The sequence below is a fragment of the Artemia sp. Qi Xiang Cuo genome, chromosome 2, assembly GCF_049724085.1.
Source record: "Artemia sp. Qi Xiang Cuo chromosome 2, ASM4972408v1, whole genome shotgun sequence".
In the NCBI taxonomy this organism is placed as follows: domain Eukaryota; kingdom Metazoa; phylum Arthropoda; class Branchiopoda; order Anostraca; family Artemiidae; genus Artemia; species Artemia sp. Qi Xiang Cuo.
The window spans coordinates 59929344-59945414 of record NC_142795.1 but is presented as its reverse complement, the minus strand read 5'-3'; the positions used below and the strand labels follow the sequence as shown (position 1 = coordinate 59945414).

Below are 16071 nucleotides of genomic sequence, written 5' to 3'. Positions count from 1 at the left end.
GGGGAAAATTATCGCAAATTTAATTAGTTTTGTGGGCCCACTTGGTTTTGTATATATATATATATAAAAAAAAAAAAAAAAAAAAAAAAAAAAAAAAGAGCCTGAGACTAATCACAAAGAGGAGCAAGCCTAGCTATAATATATTTACATTTTGAGCAATTAGAAGTTATTAAATACTAAAAAAAAGAAGAAAAGATGATTAGTGACCTTCAGGGCCGTATCCAGGATTTTTGTTCAGGGGGGGTTTTACTAATTTTTTACTTTTTCTTTTTGGGGGGGGGGGTTTACTAATTTTTGACTCAGTTTTCGACTAATTTTACTGATTTTTACCTAGGTTTTACTAATTTTCGACTTATTTTCGAGTCGGTCAAAAATTTCGGGGGGGGGGGTCAAACCGGGTAACCCCCCCCCTGGATACGGCCTTGGTGACCTTATTAATGAATAAGAAAAAGAAAAAGGGTGGGTAAAGAGAATTTAATTTAATATTTGAAATATATAATGTAATATCATTGAAGCATTGAAAGTGATGGGTTAGTGCATAATAGGAAAAGAGATGTAAGGATAATAGAAACTTGCACCCAAGCACCCAAAAGCACGCAAACCTTTTCAGTATACCCAGTTTACACAATCCACATTTTCAAATTTTAAGCAGCCTTTTATTCAAGTTTTGTTTTCAGACGAAAAATCAGCCCAATTTTAAAAACAAGCTTCTTTTTCCAAGAACCTTAATAATTAACTAGCTTATTCTTTAACCTTTCCTTGGCCTTTTTAACTAACAAATTTTGTTCAGCAAAGACAGACATTCTAGAAAATACATCAATCTAAAAGAATAATTTATCTCTATCTGGATATAGATGTTTATCTTGATTATAGAAAAGTACCAGAAACGTTTGCAAGGTAGACGCCGCTTTAGATCATATACGTCCAGATTCCTTCAATTGCATCTCTTAAAATCTATTAAAGCATAAGTGCTCACAGGACCAGCCCTTAGGGTTTCGCCATTTTTCAGATATTGAGGGGAGAAAAGTACTTTGGAAAAATCTTAGGACGGGGAATTCCCTTATTGTTCACCCGTTTCAAGGTATATGAGCAGAAGTTTTTTTTATTACTAGTAACCAGCCTGATCAATACTGATAGCTGATTCAGCAGAAAAATAGGTCCATAGTTTTAAACAAACCAGCTTATTTTTTCTAAACAACAAGGAGCAGGAAGTAAGGTAAAATGAACACAGAAGTATTTTTACTATCGAAACTAATCATGGTTGCAGCGGCAGCTGCAACCTAGTAAAGAATTAACCACAGCCCATAGTAATCAAAAGTTGAAAACGTGTTTTCAAAAAAAACTGTCTAGTGAGAAAAAATTGCCATTTGACACTGAATCAGGAGTGGTAACTATTGTTTCGGTTAATCTTAGAAGTAAAAGTTTATTGCGAGAAGAAATTTATGATGATTTCGAAAAAGAGCCTGAAACCCCTTGAAAATGGCGTCAAATCGAAATAAAAAGTGCACCATTGGAATCAGCATGGTCGAAAACCTTAAGAAGGATAATTACAGTCCCCCACCTTGAACACCGTTTTTTTCCGTCATTTTCTAGGCTCATTTTTTTAAAAGTATGTCCCGGCAAGGTATCATGTTTGCAGTGGCAGCTGCAACCTAGTAAAGAGCGAACCACAGTCCATAGTAACCAAAAGGGAAAAAACGCGTTTTGAAAAAACTGCCTAGTGGAAAAAAAAAATTCCATCTGACACTGACTCAGGAACGTTAATTATTATTTCAGTTCGTCTTAAAAGTAAAAGTTTATTGCGAAAAGAAATTTATGTTGATTTCGAAAAAAGCCACATCCCCCGGAAATGGCATCAAATTAGAATGACAAATGTACCATTGGAATCAATATAGTCAAAACTTTGTACAGGGGAATTAAAGTACCCCTCCCTGAACAACAAGGAAAATCCCTTTTTTGTATGGGCAGCAATGATCTGTACCATTATTTCTTTCTTTTTTTTTTTTTTTTTTTGCCTTCTTTTTTCAACGGGCATAGTAGAATACCAGAACATCACAGAGATATCCTTAATTACGCATTCAAAAGCTCAGTTTTAAATCTACGCGATTTTTGAAAATTCTATAATATCATTTCACCATATGGCACTAAAATGGCTCTTGTGCTATTTCTCAAAGGGGGGCACTAGAAGGCTACCAGAATATCATTGATAGATCTTTTATTGCTCTTATAAAAGATATTACACATATCCACGTCTTTCATATAAATTCCACCATCATCAAGTTCAAATGGCACTAAAAACGGCACTTTTAGTGTCGTGTCTCAAGTGGAAAAGCTGCACTGTAAAAAAATTGATTTCCAACAAAATATTTTGCTCGAATTCAAACAAGTCAAAATCCAATTTTTCTATTGGAATTGTAACTTGCTTATTTAATTCAAACAAGTCACAAAAAAATCCAATTTTTCTGTTGGAATTGTGACTTGCTTATTGAATTCCAACAGATTATTGAAATTATTAAGATTTATGTACTTTTTTAGTTGAAAAAATGTAATTTTTACCGTAAATAGGATATATCACTCAACACGGTTCGTACTTCGACAATAGTATGAAGCTTCCTGAATATCATTTTAAATTTGACTATAGGACCATTGAAAGTAATATGTTCAGTATAAGTTCAATTCAAATATTTGAATTATAGCAGAAAAAGGGGAATGCTAGTGAAATATATTTTTACTTTGAAATAAGTTGAGCTTTCTTATCTGGAGAATGAACACGCAGAAATTTATGTACAAAAATTATCTTTTAACTTTTACAATCGCTTTTTTTGAATACATTTTTTGTGAGTTAATGCAGGTAGAAATTTTCTTAAGATGCTACCCTAACTTTAACAGTACTAACGGTGAAAATATATTGCTTTCTGAATTCAATTTTTTTTTAATTAAGAACGAAAATCCTTTTGTGGGAACAACTTGTGTTTTTACGATGAACGTCATTTTGTAATGAGACCCAAAAAGCGTTTCAAAAAGAAATTTTTTCTCTGGATTTGCCATAAATTTGCTGCTTACGCTGAATAACCAAGTAAGCAAATATATCGAAGAAAAGCAGACGCCTGTACGGATATTTCAGTCCTTTACGTAAGCGTAAAGGAACCAAAAGCTTCCCCAAAAAAGAGAATTTTCTAAAATGGCGCACATTTCAACTGGACTCAGAAATACTACACTTTAAGGCTAATCGTCTTTACTAGTGGCTAATGCTATTTTCCCTATGCTAGAAAATCGGGAATAACTGCTGCGATTTAAGTGATTTTGCGCTGAATTTTTTTTTGGCGACTCCCGAGTTAGAAAGTAAAATAATGTTGGCTTCACTTTTTCTATATATTTGTTATCTTTTGTCGAAAAAAAGAAACTAAGTTATTTTAGTTTATTGAATAAAAAATTTAGTAAATGGGAAATGAAAGTAGATATTTTTTCAGTTGATTCTACTGGTATTAAAAAAAAAAATGTTGGTTACAGAATGATTAATTTTTTTTTTAAGGTGCAAAAAATTATTTTTAGTTTTCATTATTTTCTTGCTATAAGGCATGAAATCTGCTCCAAAGGCTAGAATTTTGGGTAAATATCTACCAAATCATATTATTGACTTACGCATAAAGTGAATATACCACTCAATGCCTTTTTTTATGCTGATTACGAATATAATAATCATTTCTATTGGAAATGAATTTCAGCACTCCCCTATATATGCCAATTCAGGGTATATATTTTTACATTAGGGGGGTGGGGGTAAATTTTGTTTCTGATGTAAATGAGAGGTAAGTTTAAACTTTACCCCCACCCTCCCCCCCCTAATGTAGAAATATATAATCGGAATAGGAATATATAGGGGGGGGGGGCTGAAAATCCATTACAAAATAAAAGTTTACTATATTCGTAAACATCATAAAAAAAGGTAACGATTGGTATATTAAAATTATTTCTAATTAAATAATATTATTTGGTAGATATTTACCGAATTTTGGACAGTATGCAAATTCTATAATCTACAATTATTACAGCAAGTATCTGATGTCCATCACAAACTAAATTAAACACGAAAAGCAAAAAAATACAAATAAAAAAATTGCTCGATTTTTACTTTATTTTCCCACTGTTTCCCGCTTGGTAGCGTTATTTCGTCAGCCAATAGGACAATTTATAGAATTATCCAATAAGTTTATCGCAGATCATTTCTGGTCTTCATTCGCAGTGCGAACAAAAAGCTCCTCCCACTTATTCATGGATTAGCGGGTTAGTCTGTAAGCGTCATTCAATAAATGGTTCGAAATTGTATCATTCATAATTGTGAAAGCAGAAAAAAACTTGGTGAGCCAGCCAAGTGGTTTGCAAGTGTCCCATCTCACAGGTATTACTTAATTTATATAAAAATTATGAATTAATATATTTTTTACAAACAGTGGACTGAACTGTTTGTCCTATTTAGTATTTTATAAAAACGGGGGCGGGGGGTTGATGAAATTTGTGAAAATAAGGAATTTTTTTCTTCTAATAACTGGTGGAATAGGTGTAATGGTTTCAGGGGCGGATCCATGATTTTTTAGGGGGGGGGGGGCGCAAAATAGGTTGATCCGATAAACTTACGTTAGGAGCAAGTTTAATTCATGCAAACTTGCGTTAATTAGGTAAACTACGCTACTTTAGACTACTATAGGGGGGCACCCCTCGCCCCCCCCCCTCTGGATCGGCCACTGGATGGTTTATCATTTTTTTTTCACGTCGTAATGTTTATTTTCTACGATATTTATTTTCTAGATAAGACTACTTTCGTTTTCAATCAATGTTTTTGTATGAAATGGGCAGACCTTTCCTGAACTTTAAACAATAAACACCTCTGTTTGAAAATTTTTGCACTTTGTGAATTTAGATAGCAATAAGGTTCCTGATTGAGACCAATCTTAGGACTTGAGTTCTAATTATTGGTCGCTTTGGTATAAGTTGCCACAATAGCCCTATCCAAGAAAATACCAAACGTCTGTTAAGAAGTGTTTTTTATAAAATTCTTAAGGAGTTTTCAGAAAATTGAAGGACAGCACACATATATATATATATATATATACATATATATATATATATATATATATATATATATATATATATATATATATATATATATATATATATATATATATATATATATATATATATATATATATATATATAACAGCTCCTCTCATTTGATCTGCCATCAGCGGTCCAATTACCCTGGAACGCGTATTTTTGCAGAAACTTTCTCAAAATGCCTTTGAAATCAACTCGAGACTTCGAAACCTACTTGTAATTCCTATAAAACATCTAATAATAACACTGCCCTGCTTATTACCGATTTTCATGTATGTATTGGAATGAATTAATTTAAAATTAGTTTCTTCAAAATTGGTGTTTCAACGTTGATGCCGAGTTTCGCGTTCAAAAGAAATCTGACTTGTCTACACTTGTATAAATATAATGCCGCTTATGTTTTTACGTTCTTCGGAGCACTTGCACCTCGGTCCGGGTTTTTATAATGGGTGAGATAGGGAATGATCATACTGCTAATTCTATAAACTGTGGCCAATAGGAAGAAAGTCCGCAATTTTGATTGGACACTGTTGAACTCTGTTCTGTATCACATTATGACTTTCGGATAGAAACTGTCAAAAAGACCTTTGAGCCATGAGAAAGAAAAATATAAACAGAAGGTGGCTGAATTTAAATACCGGTAAGTAAATATTACATATACTATGTTCATTCCATCCAGTCCAGAAGCTTTTAAAATTGCTTCCAATAGGTTCTGGTTTTACATCCCCTTCAATCTAAAATTTATGGGAAAAAAAAACCTTTTTTTATATGTACAATGGTTAGGAGACAAATTCATATTATGCTTCCCAGACACGTAGAATGCAATTTTCTGGAGGAGGATGCAGAAAAATGTTACCAGCTATATACAAACAATTAAAATTTCTGTTTCAGGTGTAAGGTTGTTTTATGATTTGGAGGAAGATTAACTACTTGCCTCCAGGATATCCAATAGAGGAAGCGAACTTGCTTGAAAGTTTTTTAGCTTTGTTTTTTGGGCGAGGAGGGGGGGGGGGTAGAGGGGCCTTTCTAGCGCCTGGTTTCCAGGTAACAGACCTGTGAAGTTATGAAGAAGACATCCTGGGGCCTTGACACTGGAGTTCTGGTATATAATGATATGCAATAAGCTTTACTTCGGCTTTTTTATAGTAGTTTCTATACGGAACAAACAGAAATCTATCCCTGAGCTAATCCTGAGATTTGTAAAGTTATGTCTATCCTTATGAGCTGTATAAAACATAGCACTTCCAATAGATCATATGAAAATAAAAGAAATGTAATGAAAGTGGAGAAAGCATAAAATATGAACTCAGGAGGTGTGAAGTGGAGACCTTGGATAAAATTGCCGAGGATCTGGAAGATGCAGCTAGACGGCATGATAATAAAATGTTGTATTGACATGTTAATAAATTAAGAGAGAATAGTCAATCCGGATTTGTCCCAGTGTGGTCCAATCCCACTTTCTAAGACTATAATGAGAGAAAGTTTGAGATGGCTAGGGCACAGTCTGCAGATGAGAGATGACAGACTGCTGAAGATTTTTTCTTTTCGGCCAACCACCTAGGGCTAAACGGAAAGCAGGTCGTCTGCGCTTGGAGTGGAATGATGTCATTAAGAAAGATTTAAGGGAAATGGGAACTTCCAAGGAGGGTGTAAAAGGGGTGCTTTAAATAGAATAAGATGGATTGGGAGCGTGTGTAGCTGTGTTGGCCTCAGGTGGCTTGGTGCTGCGGTGAGTTGTTAGTAGTAGTAGTGTTTCCAATACATCAATATTTACTTCCCTTATGTGTATATATGTTGTGAATGATAGGTTTATCAACCAGCATTCCTTTTTATGTTTCATTTTTTATTTTTTAGGAAGGTGCAGCTTGGAGAATAAAAAGATGATTTTTCAACCTCATCTGAAATTACAGAAGAACTTTCAGTAAATCCTAAATTAAACGAAGCACAGAATTTGGGAAGCGGTGGAGGTTCTTCTGGTAGCGATGGGTCAGCAACATTTACCGATATTGACTTATCTGGAATTCCAGATGGAAACTGCATTGTAAATCTAAGACATTTCCTCAGTGAAGTAGCTTCTGTATTCACACACAAGATCAATTGTAGACTATCATATAAAAATTTGATAATAAAACAATTAGAAAAGAAAGGCCTGCAAACTGAACTGAAAGTTAAATGTAAAAAGTGTAACTGGGAAAAGAGGATTAAAAATGAACCAGAAATTCCAGTAACAAGTGTAAAAGAATATCTTTCAAGCTTTACTACAGCAAGTAAACAGGTTACTTTCTCAAAAAAAGACTCAATTTTAAAAGGTTGCTTGAATTTGAAGGCCGTTTGGGGAGCCATGGGCACTGGAGGTGGATATTCTACACTGTGTGAACTCTTCGGAGTGCTTGGAGTGACGCCAATGTCGCAAATAGTTTATTCCCGTATTGAAAGACAGCTGGGTAGTGCTTGGATGAATAGTTCGTCGGAAATTTTGCGAGAAAATGGACGAGAGGCCTTACAATTAGCCATTCATGAAGACAGGTATAAAGAGGACTCATACTGGACAAAAGTGATATGTGATGGAGGGTGGAATAAGCGTAGCAAAGGGCATGATTATTCAGCCAAAGGATGTGTTGCAGTTATCATAGATGCATTTACGAAAAAACTGTTATATGTTGGCATAAAAAATAAATACTGTTATATATGTTTTTCTTCTGCAAGCTCTAAAGTAAGTCCTAAAGAACATTTCTGCTTTCTGAACTATAACGGAAATTCGAAGAGCATGGAAACAGACATTCTAGTTGAAGGCTTTCGTTCCAGTGAAGAGATGCATGGATTACAGTTTTTAGAGTTTATTGGTGGCGGTGATTCAAGTGCTTTTTATAAGCTAAAACAGTGTGTCTCTTACGGTTCAAACATACGGAAAGATGAATGTGCCAATCACGTCACAAAGAACTATATAACGCATCTATATAACTTGTGCAAAAATAAGAAAGATTCGTACACCAAATTTCTTCCCAGAGGAATTATCCAGCAATTGATCAAAAATTTAAGGGGTTCGATCAAAATAAATTCCGAAAATAATGGAACAGCGGAAGAATTGAAGAGCCTGTTAAAAAGAGGTCCTTATCATGTTTTTGGAAACCACACAAAATGCGATTCTGGTTGCCCTAAGATTGGTAAATTCATTAATGATATGATAGAAAGTCGGTGGAATACTCTGCCCATGCACGTGTTTGAGGATGTTATGACAGGGTTAGAGGTTGTATGTCGAAAATCAGAGCAGCTCCGAAATGACGCAACTACAAACTTAGCTGAAAGCTACAAGTCAGTTGTTGCAAAGTTCATCGGGGGAAAGCAAATAAGCCGGTCTAAGGGAGGTTCATACCAAGCAAGAGTAAATGGAGCCAGTATTGCTTATAATTCAGGTCCGAAATGGCATCAATTACCTTGGAAAAATATTTTTAGGTCCAGTCCTTCTTGCTTGACGAAAAAGTATTGCAAAAAAACAGCAGAACATCGCTTAAGATCTAAACGTAATTTGACCAGTTATTATAGTTATCTTGGAGGAAAACATTTTGCTAAGTTAAAAAAAGAAATAACAACTTTGGCGATCGGGACTATAGACCAAACTGCAATAAGCCAGATATGACTTCTGATGAAATAAGCTCAGCCAGACAAAAATATACTAAGCAAAATTTAAAATTTGGATATTGCCAGTATTAGCCGTTTGTTTTATAATACCAAGGGGCAATAAAAAAATGAGAACTGGGTTGAAGAGAGATCTAGGAGAATACCGAGCAGTTATATTCATAGAATTGCAACTAGAAAAAATAGCACCAGAGTTGCCCCAATTCTTAAGCAAATTCGAAATTTGGGACCTAGATTCTGCTCTGCCCTTATAAAAAGGGTTTGGATTTAGAAGCAGTTGCTGTAGAAGCGTATGAAAAGAAATTCAACTTAAATGTCATAAAGGGAAATGAAATAGGACTTAATGTGCATCCACAGCATCAATACCTTGGTGCATCTGTAGATGGATTGCTCCCTGATGGCATACCTATAGAGATAAAAAATGTGCATAATATACCAGAATTCAAAACCATTTTTGATGCTGCTTAGTCCAATAATCTAGTCAAAGGATTTTTTATCCTTCAGTTAAAAAAAAAAATCATAGGTATTTTTCCCAGATACAACGCCAACTCGAGATACTAGATAGAAAGATATGCCACTTAATAGTTTTTAACTTCATTGATGACTGGGAAATAATTACAGTTCACCGGTCAAAAGAACACTGGGCGAAAATATTTCCAAAGCTTGAAACTTTCTGGAATGAATCCTTACTACCTGAAATTTTAGACTCGAGGTTGGTAAGGAATATGGAAATCAGAGAGCCTATGGTCTCGGAGAATATGAACATCGGAGAGCAAAGCTCGTGTCAAGAAACCAAAAAAGGGGAGAAAAAAAGGTCAGGTCTAGTTGACGTGGACAACAAGAAAAATACACAGAAGGGATCGGGAGACAACGAAGAATCTACCAGTCATTCAGCGCATGAAAACAGCGGTTTTGAAGAAATATTTTGGTCTGATTTGGAATAAATGAATCTTTGTGTTTGATGTATTTTATGTGATGCATTTCGATGTACTTGCATTTTTGATGTGATTTGACAGTGATGTGATTATTACGGCTCTTTAGTTTTAATTAATAAGTGTGTAATTTACATTCCCAGCTTGCTGTGATGATCAAAGTCGCGTCCTTTTACCAGGCTTGTCCCATATCCACCGTGCTTGGCACAGTTCCAACACTCTTGGTATAGCTCTCATAGGTCCACCGTTCTTTGCACACTCCCACCACGCTTGGTAGGCACTGCCTGGTGTAGATGATTTCAGAGAGTGGAAAGCCACTCGATATTTCATCTCTTTCTTTCCATTATTTTCATAGTTACTTGTCTCATGTCCGATGCTGTTGCTCCAGTAAAGCAGCAGGTTGATTTACATCATCCTTGACTTTTTGCATGTGTCTGACAATTATTTATTTGTGATCTGAAGGACAGGCTTTTATATATATCGATTTGCATTGTCACTTGTCTCGTATCCAAGGCTTTTGCTCCAGTGAAGCAGCAGACTGATTTACATTATTCTGGACATTTTCGCATTTTCATGTAACCTTTGGCATAGTTTTTTGTGTCTCGCAATATTTCTTCCAATATCTCCACTGTCACATATCTTTTAGCCACATATTTCTTTGTTCTTCACTTTAATTTTTGATTCGTCCTGATTTCCATTGTCGTGTGTCTTGTAACCGCATTTTTTGTACTTCTCTTTTTTTTCCCTCGCTGTAAGTCTCGCTGCCGCTTATCTTTTAACCGCATATGTCTTTGTCCTTCAATTTCGTTCATCATTACTTCAGAATTTTTTTCAGTGACCGCATATAATCTGTTCTTCACTTTAGTTTTAGACTCGTTGCAATTTCCACAGCTGCTTATCTTTTAACCACGCATTTCTTTGTATTTCAGTTTCGTTTTTGAGTCGTTGTAATTTTCGCTGCCGCTTAACTTTTAACGCATATTTCTTTGTTCTTCACGTTCGTTTTCGACTCATAATTGTCTTTTTCGCCAGTATTCTAACCACATGTTTTTTTTTCTTCATTTTCTTTATCAATACATAAGAAATTTTTTTCAATGCCCTTTGCCTTAGCTGCTTGGATTATTCGTGTCACATTTGATAGGCTAGAATGTTCATTTTCACCGATTGCGAATTTACGTTTTTAAGGTCGTCCTCTTGATCTTGTCTCATTTGATGCTCTAGTTTGTTAATTTTGAGCAATAGTTAATTTATGTTTAAGTCCTCGAGATATTATCAAACTGCTGGAAATATCCTTTGTAAATAGAATCATTACGTTTGATATTTTATACTTAGCCATGTTTTTGTGTATTTTTACATGCGTCATAGATACTAAAAATGAAAGAACAGCTCCTGAGGCGTAAATGACGTATTTGTGCTTTTGAAATATATTCATAAATATGACGTTACTCATACGAATTCTTTTTTGAAATTAGGGCTCTTAAAAAATTTCTCAAACTTGTGACCCATCTAGATGGTTTTTTTTAGGCCCAAATATCCCAGGGGGCAAATTTTAAAACAAAAATATGGAGCCGTTGTGGGGGAAAATTGTACACATACATACATGTATAAACAAATAAATAAATGAATATTTATTTTTTTACTTAATTTCTGATCGTTTTTAAACATACCAGAAAATCTGGCTAAATCTACACAGAAAAATCCCCTTCCCACGGAAATATCCTATAGACAATTAAATCCCGGTGAAAATTTAACCAAGACAATTACCCTCAACATCTCCGTGGGTAAAATTGAGTCGGTAAAGATAAAGCAAGACATGAAAAAATAATTTTGTACAGGAATTACGGGAAAGTCCCCCATGATAAAATTTCCCCTGTAAAGTTCACCCCACCCCAAACTTCCCTCCACATGGAAAATTCTCCCCTTGGAAAGTCATCCCAGCAGAAAATTCTCCCCCCCCGCACCCTAAAAATGTATGCATACTTCCCAGTAACAAATACTATACGTAAACAATGGGCAAAATTTATAACTTAAAGACCTCTCCCCAGGGGCTGCGGGGGTCATATTAACTGCAAAGGATATTTACTGGGCCTTTCAACTATGCTGAACAAAATGACACTCAAATATTGAATCGCCGGTTTTAGAAAAAAGGGGCGTCTGAGGGGTCTAGTTGCTCTCCAATCTTCTTGGTAACTTAAAAAGGGCACTAGAACTTTTAATTTCCATTCGAATGACCTCTCTCCCGACATTCTAGGATCACCGGGTCGATACGATCACCCCTGGGAAAAAAAACAACACCCATGTGTGATAATTCTTCTGGTAAAAAATACGAAATTCCACCTTTTTTCAGACAGGAATTTGAAACGGAAAGGCGTCATAACATCCAACCGTCAGGACATCCAACGCCAAAACATCCACAAAATCCATCATAACATCGACAAAATAATCCGTCAGAAACACCAACCGTCACAACATCCAAAATTTAAAACTTAATTTTTTGGGGGTTTAGGGGGGGAAAGGTACCTAGGTTAGGTAACGTATTTATTATATGCTCGCCTTTACCCCCCCCCCCCTGATGTGCAAATATATAGCCGAAATTTGTTTCTAAACTATTATATACTTGTTACTATTATATAAACTTATAATTTTTTTTGGATGTTGTGACGGTTGGTGGTTCTGACGGATTTTCCTTTTGGATGTTATGACGTTTGGTGCTTGTGACGGTCATTCGAAATGGTAGCACCCTGCTTGAAACCTTTAAAGTAGGATCCTCTAATACGCTGAATCTGATGGTGTGATTTTCAATAGAATTCTTTGACTTTTAGGGGGTATTTTCTCTCTTTTTCGAAAATCAGGCAATTTTTCTCAGGCTTGTAGCCTTTGGTAGGTAACACAAAAACTTTATATTTGTAATTAGCATAATAAGCCGATTCTTTTGATATCAAACAGTTCGTGGTAACGAACTGTAAGCAAGGAGCGACCCGGCTCAATAGTAACCGAAACTCTAAAACCGAAATTTTGATACCCATATATACATCAATAGAATCAGATTTTTACGCTGATTTCAAATCAGCGTAATTTTGTATTTTTTTGTCAGAAGAAAAATCACGGATGCGTGTTTATTTGTTTTTTTTTTTTTTGTTTTTTTTTATTTCCCCAGTGGTGAACTGTAAGTAAGGAGCGACCCGGCTCAATAGTAACTGAAACTCTAAAAAACGGAATTTTTATTCCAATAGATACATCACAAGAATCAGATTTTAGTGCTGATTTCTAATATATAAATTTCATCAAGTTTAGTTTTACCCAACAAGTTACGCATCTGAGAAAATTTGCCTTATTTTCCAGAAAAGGGGGAAACAACCCCTAAAAGTCATAGAACTCTAATGAAAATCACACCGTCAGATTCGGCGTATCAGATAACCCTACTATAGAGGTTTCAAGCTCTTATCTGCAAAAATGTGGAATTTTGTATTTTTTTTTTGTCAGATGAAAGATCACGGATGCGTGTTTATTTGTTTGATTTTTTGTTTGTTTGTTTTTTTTTTTTTCCCCAGGGGTGATCGTATCGATCCAGTAGTCCTAGAATAACGTAAGAGGGCTCATTTGAACGTAAATTAAAAATTTTAGTGCCCTTTTTAAGTGACCAAGAAAATTAAAGGGCAACTTGACCCCCTTCCATGTTCATTTTTTTCCCAAAGTCACCCAATCAAAATTTTGAGATAGCCATTTTGTTCAGCGTAGTCGAAAATCTAATAAATATGTTTTTGAGGATAACTTAATCCCCCAAAGTTCCCGGGGGAAGGGCTGGAAGTTATGAACTTTGCCCATTGTTTACTCGTAGTATTGGTTAATGGGAAGTATAAATACGTTTCAGGAGGGATTTTTTCCTGATGAGGGGGGTGTCGGAAGAGGGGGTTACGGGGGAGGATACTTCCATGGAAGATGTTTCCTTGGGGAAAGGGACATTTCTATGAAGGGGCGCCCATTTTCCCAGCATTATTTAAAAAACGATCAGAAATTAAATAAAAAAAACTAGTTTTTTCAACTAAAAGTGAAGAGCAACATTAAAACTTAAAAAAAAACAGAAATTATTACGTAAATGAGGGGGTTCGCCCCCTAGTCAATACCTCGCCCTTTTCACTAATTTTTTTTTTTTTTTTTTTTTTAGTACTTTCAAAAGAGCTATCTATTCTAATTAACCGGCCTGTGATTCAGGGATTTGTGATTCGAACAAAATTCGAACTTTAGCGTAAAGAGCAAGGTGTCGACTAGGGGGCAAACTCCCTAATATACGTAATAAAACATACGAATATAGAAATTCGTTACGTAAGTTAATTCGTAAGTTACGTCCGAACAAAATTTCGAGAAAGCTATTTAGCCAAAAAGAGGAAAATTAATATGCGAATTTCTTTTTAATTATTCATGTACGGTGAGCCAAAATAAAAGCGGCATGAATTCAAAAACGTTCAGAAATTAAATAAAAAAAAAACAAGTTTTTTTTACTGAAAGTAAGGAGCGACATTAAAACGAACAGAAATTATTCCGTATATGAAAGTGGCTGTCCCCTCCTTCACTTCCATCGAAGATGTTTCCTTGGGGAAAGGGACATTTCTATGAAGGGGGCGCCGGATTTGCCAGCATTACTTAAAAAACGATCAGAAATTAAATAAAAAAAACTAGTTTTTTCAACTGAAAGTGAAGAGCAACATTAAAACTTAAAAAAAAATTATTACGTATATGAGGGGGGTTGCCCCGTAGGCAATACCTAGCCCTTTACACTAATTTTTTTTTAGTACTTTCAAAAGAGCTATCTATTCTGATTAAATAGTCTTTGTGATTCAGGGGTTAGTGATTCGAACAACATTCAAACTTTAGCGGAAAAAGCGAGGTGTTGACTAGAGGGCAAACTCCCTAATATACGTAATAAAACATACGAATATAGAAGTTCGTTACGTAAGTTAATTCGTAAGTTACGTCCGAACAAAATTTCGAGAAAGCCATTTAGCCAAAAAAAGGAAAATTAATATGCGAATTTCGTTTTAATTTTTCATGTGCGGTGAGCTAAAATCAAAACCTGCATTAATTCAAAAATGTTCAGAAATTAAATTAAAAAAAACAAGTTTTTTTAACTGAAAGTAAGGAGCGACATTAAAACTTAAATCGAACAGAAATTATTCCGTATATGAAAGGGGCTATCCCCTCCACAATACCTTGCTCTTTACGCTAAAATTTGAATCTGTCACACAACTTTATTTTTTAAAACAATTAAAAAACTTTAGCTTAAAGAGCGAGGTATTGAGGAGGAAACATCCCCTTTCATATACAGAATAATTTCTGTTCGTTTTAAGTTTTAATCGCTCCTTACTTTCAGTTAAAAGAACTTGTTTTTTTTTTTATTTAAGTTTACATATAGTATTGGTTAGTGGGAAGTATAAAGACGTTTCAGGGGGATTTTTTTCTGATGGGGGAGGGGGTGGGAGGAGGGAATACGGGGGAGGATCCTTCCACGGAGGATGTTTCCTTGAGGGAAGGGACATTTCTATGAAGGGGCCGCCGGATTTCCCAGCATTATTTAAAAAACGATCTGAAATTAAATAAAAAAAAATAGTTTTTCAACTGAAAGTAAGGAGCAACATTAAAATTTAAAACAAACAGAAATTATTACGTATATGAAGGGGGTCGCCCCCTAGTCAATACCTCACCCTTTTCGCTAAAGTTTTTTTAGTAGTTTCAAAAGAGCTATCTATTCTAATTAACCGGTCTTTGTGATTCAGGGGTTTGTGATTCAAACAAAATTCGAGCTTTAGCGTAAAGAGCAAGTTATCGACTAGGGGGCAAACTCCTTAATATACGTAATAAAACATACGAATAGAAGTTCGTTACGTAAGTTAATTCGTAAGTTACGTCTGAACAAAATTTCGAGAAAGCCATTTAGCCAAAAAAGTAAAATTAATATGCAAATTTCGTTTTAATTATTCATGTACGGTGAGCCAAAATCCAAGCTGCATTAATTCAAAAACGTTCAGAAATTAAATAAAAAAACAAGTTTTTTTTTAACTGAAAGTAAGGAGCGACATTAAAACTTAACACGAACAGAAATTATTCCGTATATGAAAGGGGCTATCCCCTCCTCAATACCTCGCTCTTTACGCTAAAGTTTGAATCTGTCACACAACTTTATTTTTTAAAACAATAAAAACTTTAGCGTAAAGAGCGAGGTATTGAGGAGCGGACAGCCCCTTTCATATACGGAATAATTTCTGTTCGTTTTAAGTTTTTATATCGCTCCTTACTTTCAGTTAAAAAAACTTGTTTGTAATAAAATGGCTCATAAGCTAACATGGTATTCACGTGATGGTAAGACAGCAAACCTTATATTATTGTAAATCGAAGA

General features: G+C 34.9%; 1 pseudogene; it reads left to right on the top strand.

Annotated features, from left to right (window-relative positions):
* Nucleotides 1-7447: 7447 nt before the first annotated feature.
* Nucleotides 7448-9477, top strand: LOC148955448 (uncharacterized; annotated as a pseudogene).
* Nucleotides 9478-16071: the final 6594 nt, after the last annotated feature.